The sequence below is a fragment of the Coptis chinensis genome, chromosome 3 (assembly GCF_015680905.1).
Source record: "Coptis chinensis isolate HL-2020 chromosome 3, ASM1568090v1, whole genome shotgun sequence".
Classification (NCBI taxonomy): domain Eukaryota; kingdom Viridiplantae; phylum Streptophyta; class Magnoliopsida; order Ranunculales; family Ranunculaceae; genus Coptis; species Coptis chinensis.
In genome coordinates, this window is record NC_141458.1 from 89,480,674 (window position 1) to 89,487,993 (window position 7,320).

The 7,320-nt window shown below is 35.7% G+C and overlaps 1 pseudogene across 1 annotated transcript; it reads left to right on the forward strand.

The window, feature by feature from the left end:
• The first annotated feature begins 1,507 nt into the window (after positions 1-1,507).
• On the forward strand, positions 1,508-6,565 carry LOC147511512 (protein LATERAL BRANCHING OXIDOREDUCTASE 1-like; annotated as a pseudogene). Its single transcript, XR_015217006.1, has 4 exons — positions 1,508-1,925; positions 5,261-5,505; positions 5,580-5,903; positions 6,118-6,565. The product of XR_015217006.1 is annotated as a protein LATERAL BRANCHING OXIDOREDUCTASE 1-like (transcript).
• The last annotated feature ends 755 nt before the right edge of the window (positions 6,566-7,320 follow it).

Here is a 7,320-nt window from a genome sequence, read left to right on the forward strand (position 1 = left end):
GCAAAATAATGTAGACTCATCCCATGTGACGAGCACGTATATAACGTCAATTTAACAGGATATGTCATTTTTCCTCTTTAATGTAAGATATTCATATATAAACCATTACTGAAGACAAGAAGAATATCTAAACATTTGCATACCCTGCCTAGTCTAAATAAAATAAAGTAGAGCAATCGATTGAAAAAGAAATGTTTTTTATGAGTGTTTGGCCTAAGGGTATTGTTTGCATATTTTCTCATTGCATAGGGAGGGGGGTCTAAATAATACTCGTAAAAGACAAACTTAAACTAAATAAACATTATTATATCAATTCAACAACTTATATTAAACTTGATAAACAAAAGAACTTACCCTTTCGTACCAGTGCATCTCTTTTCAACAATGCATCTCTCTTATTATTCTCTCTCTTCTTCTTATGTTAATGTCTAAGCACACACACACACACACACACACATACAGTCTGGCTCCTAAAAGGAACTTAAAGAAGTATCAAATCTAAAACACCCACAATTTTACCTACAAAATGATTTAAAATCTAATCTTTTGTGCATATGATCTACTAACCATAAAGAACATCTCTACAAAAATTCAACTCGTTTGATATCCTCTAACTTAGATAAAATTGTTTTTCACTTTTGAAAATATATATAAAGGTCCATAAATGTCTAGTTTTTGCAATCATTTTTTGCTAATGTTAAAAATTGTCAAACGAGTTGAATTTTTGTAGAGATGTTCTTTATAGTTAGTAGATCATATGCACAAAATATTAGGTTATAAATCATTTTATAGGTGAAGTTGTGGGTGTTTTAGATTTGGTACTTATTTAAGGTCCTTTTAAGAGCCAGACTGTATATACATTCCCTTTTTCATCATGTTCTTCGAAAAACATTGGTGACCACTTAATGGGATTAACGAGCATATTTCCTGAATCCAAACACTATTAATTACCAATCAACTTAATTATACCATTGGACCAAAGAGTTCTAAGACTCTATAAGAAGAAGAGTTTGTTTGGCATAAGATTTTTAATGTCTTCAACATTAGCAAAATAATGTAGATTCATCCCATGTGACGAGCACGTATATAGCGTCAATTTCACAGAGTATGTCTTTTCTTTCCTCTTTAATGTGGGATATTCATATATAAACCCTGTCTGGTCTAAATAAAATGAAGCAGAGCAATCAATTGAAAATAAATGTATAAATGTTTTCTATGAGCCTTTGGCCTAAGAGTATTTTTTTAATATTTTCTTGCGGGGGGAGGCATTGGCCATCCATATAACACAACGACAATTAACCTTGTAGTTCTCACAGTTGAAAAGCAAACAATTATTCCTCGGATCTTGTTCATTTGTCCAGTACCAGCAAGTGGACCCTCAACTGCATGAATAATCTTAAATTATTTATAGGTGAAACAACAATAAAAGAAGTAAAAAATGCTTTGAAACTCGTAGCAGAGCACTACTGGAAGGCTATTATTATATCTAACAAAGCAAAAGACCAAACAACAAGAAAAACCAAGAGCCTGTTTTCAGGGAATCGTCCTTTGTGTACGATGTCACTCTTTTTAAGTTCCATATATTCATCGAACACGAGATTGTCCACCTAAGATTTATATTAACTCAGGGATAAATACTCCATACAGACTGAGAAATTGTAGTGGACATGGACAACGGAAACATAAAGATTGAGCAAGCCCCTTCTTGGGGATCATCTGTACCTGTTGCTAATGTTCAGGAAATGGCAAGGAGGAATCCTTTATCAGTTCCAAATAAGTACACAAGGGACCTTGATGATAGACCCAATCTTTCTCCCGTTTCCTCTGATATCCCTGTTATCGATTTGCCCCTGCTTTCTGATGGGAGCAATGAAGAGGAGCTCAAGAAGCTGGACCTGGCTTGCAAAAACTGGGGATTTTTTCAAGTTCCGTACAACAATACATCGTTTGTACACACAAACACAGATATATAACATTAAAGATCTCAATCAGGTGCATGCATGCTATCCGAATGTTAATGCAATTAAATTAACATACTGAAAGGTTTAGCTTAAGAGTCCGGTTCCTCTATAACCGGGTACAGAGATTAATCTCTGTACCACACACACGCATCTCATATCTCGGCGCACACACACAGGTATCAAGGCACACACACACATTTCGGATTCGAATCAACGGCGAGATAACACGGTTACAGAGATGATCTCTGTACCCGGTTGTAGAGATCTCGAGTCCTTGGCTTAACTGTTGGTACAAAGCAAAGGATTGCTGCAGGCGCATACCATGATTTAGTATGATGGTTGGGTTCCCTTGTTGGCATTTACTAGCTTCAGATTACTTCCTGCTGCTGGGGAGTTCGTTTGACGTGCCTGTCTTATGTATTCCCTACCAAGCCTCAATACATATCGCAAAACTCTATGAAAATGTCGGTGGATAGTTTCTTGTGACCTTATCATAGTCCAAGCAGTAGGCCCCCACGTGTATCTTGGCCTAAAATGTAAAGAAACATTGCCACTTGTTCTTTTACAAGAACTCACCTACTATTCATAGGAACCCACCTACTAGCAATCAAACATCTTTTTTGAAGTCGCTCACATAAGTTATTAAAACATGCTCTATTCAACCGAAGCATTTTATGACAATTATTATCATTTTTTGAATACAATCTCTTTAGAGCTAGGTGTCTATAGTAGTCATGATTTCTATGTGGGGCGCCCTATCAATAGGCATGTTCTCAAGCACGCGTGACATCATAAAATATTCAACAATTAGACAAAAGACTGCAGCTATTTCGTAGTCATCCATATTCCTAAGACAGCTGTTATTGATCAACAGAGTTACAATTAATAGATAAGCATATAATACTACCAAGGAGTTGTACCATGATTAATGGAATGAGATAAAAAAAACTCGTATGATTAAGAATGGGTATTTCAAAATTTCATTAAACAAGAACAATGAAAGAATTCTTACTAAGAGTTAAATTTTGAATATTCAAAACTCCAATGAAATCAATTCTTACTAAACTCAAATGAAATCAATTCATACTAACCAAAAGCTAAAAAGCTAGTCATTTTTTTTTCTGATCAATCAAACCCACAAATAGAAATAGTCATGCATTGTCCCACTTTGACAAAGGTAATAAAGAGATTACGATGGGAGTTCAAAACCCTTTAAATCATTTGATCAGTCGTCTTTAGCATAGGCTGTCTTTAACTAGTTAACACTTTTTACATATCCTTCTCACTCACATTGCTTGCATTGTGTGTTCGATCTCTTAAATTCTTAATAATTAAGTAGAACTAGAACCCATGAAACAACCCAGGTTAACGAAATAGAAAAGCACATATAACTTTTGATTAAGATGTTCATATCTTAACTAACTAAACTGACCTCAAGTACTTGCCTTTTGATCGACATAATATTCTTAGAACAATGCTTCTGAAGTAGGTGGAGCATGCATGTGGATTGAAACATACATATATAAAAGAGCTAGAGATGCAGATTGATCGAGAAGAAGCCCATCTTTGTTTAAATGATCATAATTTTTCCTTTTCGATATTTATTTATTTATTTTATTTTTAGTGAAAATGACAACTGAAGCTTATAAGCTATTCTTCATGCACCTAATCTGGTCTTGACGCAACAAAATAATAAGGCGTTGGGAATGTCTTAACTCTTAAATTATTTTATGTTGTGCTAAAATCACAGTATTCACAGAGGAGAAAATAAGACTGTACCCAGCCCTGTTAAATAAATATTCTTTCCAATTCGGATCGAAATATATATAGAGTTGTTTTTGCAATTTTACAAAACTGCTTAACTCTTTGGATCTAACAATTGATAAAAAGAAATAGCCATGCATTGTCCCACTTTGTCAAATCATCTTGTTTCAAGTAACAAGCTTTAAACAAGAACATTCGGTTGTAGTATGTATAAAGATCGACATATTAGCAAAAAAGACATTTCAAATATCTAAAAATATATTTATGTTTATTCCATAAGAGAATGAGAGGGAAGAAGATAGTACACGAGGTAGAGTTTGAGAGCTAAAGATTGAAGAGTGGAGATAGTTGTCAAAGATGAAGAAGGGGTGTGGTGGTTTGGTCTTTTTGGTTTTTTTTTTTGGATTTTTTTCCTTTCCTTTGAATTTTTTTGGGTTATGGCACGGACACAAAACCCTTTCCATTTCCGTGGTTTTGTTTCCACACGGAAAACACTTTTCCTTTCCACAGGGCAACCAAACACGTGAAAAACTATGGAAAAGGTGGACCACCACCTCTTTTCCTTAACAAACACATACTATGTGTAACTGTGTAAGGGCAATGCCATATATGAATGCACTTGTTGTACTATTCACAAGAGTGATTTTTTGCTCCAAGAGCTCAAGGGAAACAGGAACCAACCAAGTGTCCACTGAAAAGGGGTCAATAGTTATCAAATTTTCACCTTAATATATGCTTCCTGATTTACCCCCAACCTTAAAAAAATAAAAGAAAAAAACTTAACGAGTACAAAATCTAGTTTTTGGTCTTAATTGTTGGAAAAAAAAAAAAAAAAATGAATAAAAAACTTGAAGTGCTGAACTAGTGACACTTCTTTCAAACTAAAAAAGATAAAAAAAAATCTTTAGCTAATGATGGGAAGAACTCCTATATATTTTACAATGAGATTTTTTTAATTCTTTTTCTTTTTATTTATTTTTATTTTTAGTGGGGGCAAATCAGGAAGTTTGTTCTAAGGAAGGAATTTGATAATTGTCAATCTCCTTTTAGTGGACACGTGGTTGTTCCTGTTTCCCTTGGAGCTCTTGGAGCAAATCCCGCTGGGAGCAAAAAATCACTCCTATTCACAACAACTATTATGATAAGGTTCTAGCAGCCAAAATTAGAGGCGTGGAGACGAAAAACTCGTCATCACGTGGTTAGCTAATTATATAACAACAACAACAGATCAACTTAATGTTTTGGGTTACGAGTAGTACCATACTGGCCTAGTGGCCTACATCTGAAACACAATGTCAGATGTAGAAGTAACAATTTGGCCTAGAACTTATATGCTCTGAATTAGAGATGAATGGACAGTGCTCTATCATGATCAAGTTATCTTAATGTCTTGAGCGACTGGCTACTCTGAGTAGGCTTGTGTAAATAAACACTATCATTCTTTTGGAAAGGAAAAACAATCGCGACGATTGATACTGCAATAATAACTGATTTCTACTAAATGTCGAAAAGTTAATACTGCTGATTAACTACAGGTAATAAATCATGGAGTGGCAGAAGTCTTGCAGAATATGAGAGATATTGCATCTAACTTCTTCAAACTTCCCCTTGGAGAGAAAAACAAGTATGCAATGGCTAATAATGATATACAAGGGTATGGGCAGGCTTACGTGGTGTCGGAAGAGTAGACACTGGATTGGGGAGACGGACTTATTATGGTTGTTTATCCTTCCAAATTCAGGAAACTAGAGTTCTGGCCGATGACACCCCCGGAACTCAGGTATGGTTTCTACATTCTGTCAATAGCTTTACATGAGTGGCTATAATCTTAACATAGTTTTTCCTTGTTTGCAGGGAAGCAATAGAAACTTATTCAGCTGGAGTTAATAAGGTAGCTCAAAGACTCCTTGGCCACTTATCATTGATGATGGGATTGGAGAAGGATGTTTTGTTAGGAATGCACAAGGAGGTTATGCAAGCTCTGCATGTGAACTACTATCCTCCTTGTTCCGTGCCAGATCATGTACTTGGCATAAGCCCACATTCAGATACAAGCTCCATATCAATATTAATGCAGGATCGAGATACTACTGGATGGCAGATTCGTCATGAGGGCAGTGGGTGACAGTTAAGCCAATACCAAATGCATTTGTCGTGAACATCGGAGATTGTATTGAGGCATTAATTGGTCACAAGTTTATCGTATTAATTGGTAATTCGCTTATATTGACTTCTTTTACGCGCACGTATGATTCTAACAATTACTCGACTCTTTTCCTGAATTGAACTGAATTATGGGGAAGAAAGATAAATATTTTTGTGCATTGCAAAGTAGCACAAGATTGTAGTAAATGAAAACAGTGTTCTCATATGATTCTTTGTTGTGTATCAGATATGGAGTAATGGAAAGTACAAAAGCATTGAACACAGGGCCGTGACAAACAAAAACAAGGCAAGGATTTCCTTTGCTTCATTTATAACGCCGAATCAAGAAATTGAAATTGAACCACTGGACCAGATGGTCAATTACCAACATCCTGTTAAATTTTACAAGAAGATCAAGTATGGAGATTATCTTAGGGGCTCATTGAAGGAAAAAATGAAGGGAAAGGCGCACACCAATGTCGTAAGAATTGAAATTGATGAATGAAGATCCTACAGCATCTATAAGGCATATCTTCAAGATCATATAGGAATATGTTTTTACTTACGGTAATCCGAGTTACCGATGATATAGTAATATGTCTTTATGGAGTGTTTATAAAATAGTTAAACAGTGCTGTAATAGGATGGCAGTTGCATCTACAATTTTCGTTTCTTATATAGTTTCCTCAATCTCATACTTCTCTTTTGATATTTCTTTAATAAAATTGTAAGGGTTTCTGCCACTAACCTCGCCTCAAATCCTCCATAAAGAGAAAAACAGAGCTTCACTTACTGTCAAAAGGTAGTGACAGAAGCCTGGGAAACCAGCTAACTAGACTAATTGATAAGAGAATTGAGTAGACTAAATAGGTTATCTAACTAATCATCATTGTTGCTTACGAGAATTTTTTTAACTTCTATCGACGTATTAAATCGTGGTGACTTTGCTTGCAAATCAAACAGCTAGAACCACCATGGATAACTTGTTTTTTATCTTAAGCTTAGTGAACAAGCAGTTGGGGCTGCCCTTGCTGGTTCATGAACCACGATGAGGGTCGACCTAGTGTTCCTTTCCCTTTGTTTTGATCTCTAAGCATCAAACTTTGAGAAGGGTGCAGCGATCACCCGCAGTTGAAGTCAATCGACTGCTCATTTTCCTCTTGAGTTGACAATGGTCATAGTTGGTGTTTTCCTTTTCTCTGAGCATCCTTTCTTTCTTTGACAATCAGAAAGGCAAAGCTATTGTTTTATGGAGTTTCTTAGGTGAATGAGGAGGAAACTGTTCCCAGACCTAATAGGGTACAAGATGAAGCCCCATTGATGAGGAGGAATAGCACTTCAACTGGTGCAACTATCTCACCTGCGGCAACTGAGAGTAAGCAGCAGGCTTTCTAGCTTACCAGGTAAAAGAAGTGAGAGTGTGAAACACTCCACATTATTGTGCCATGTT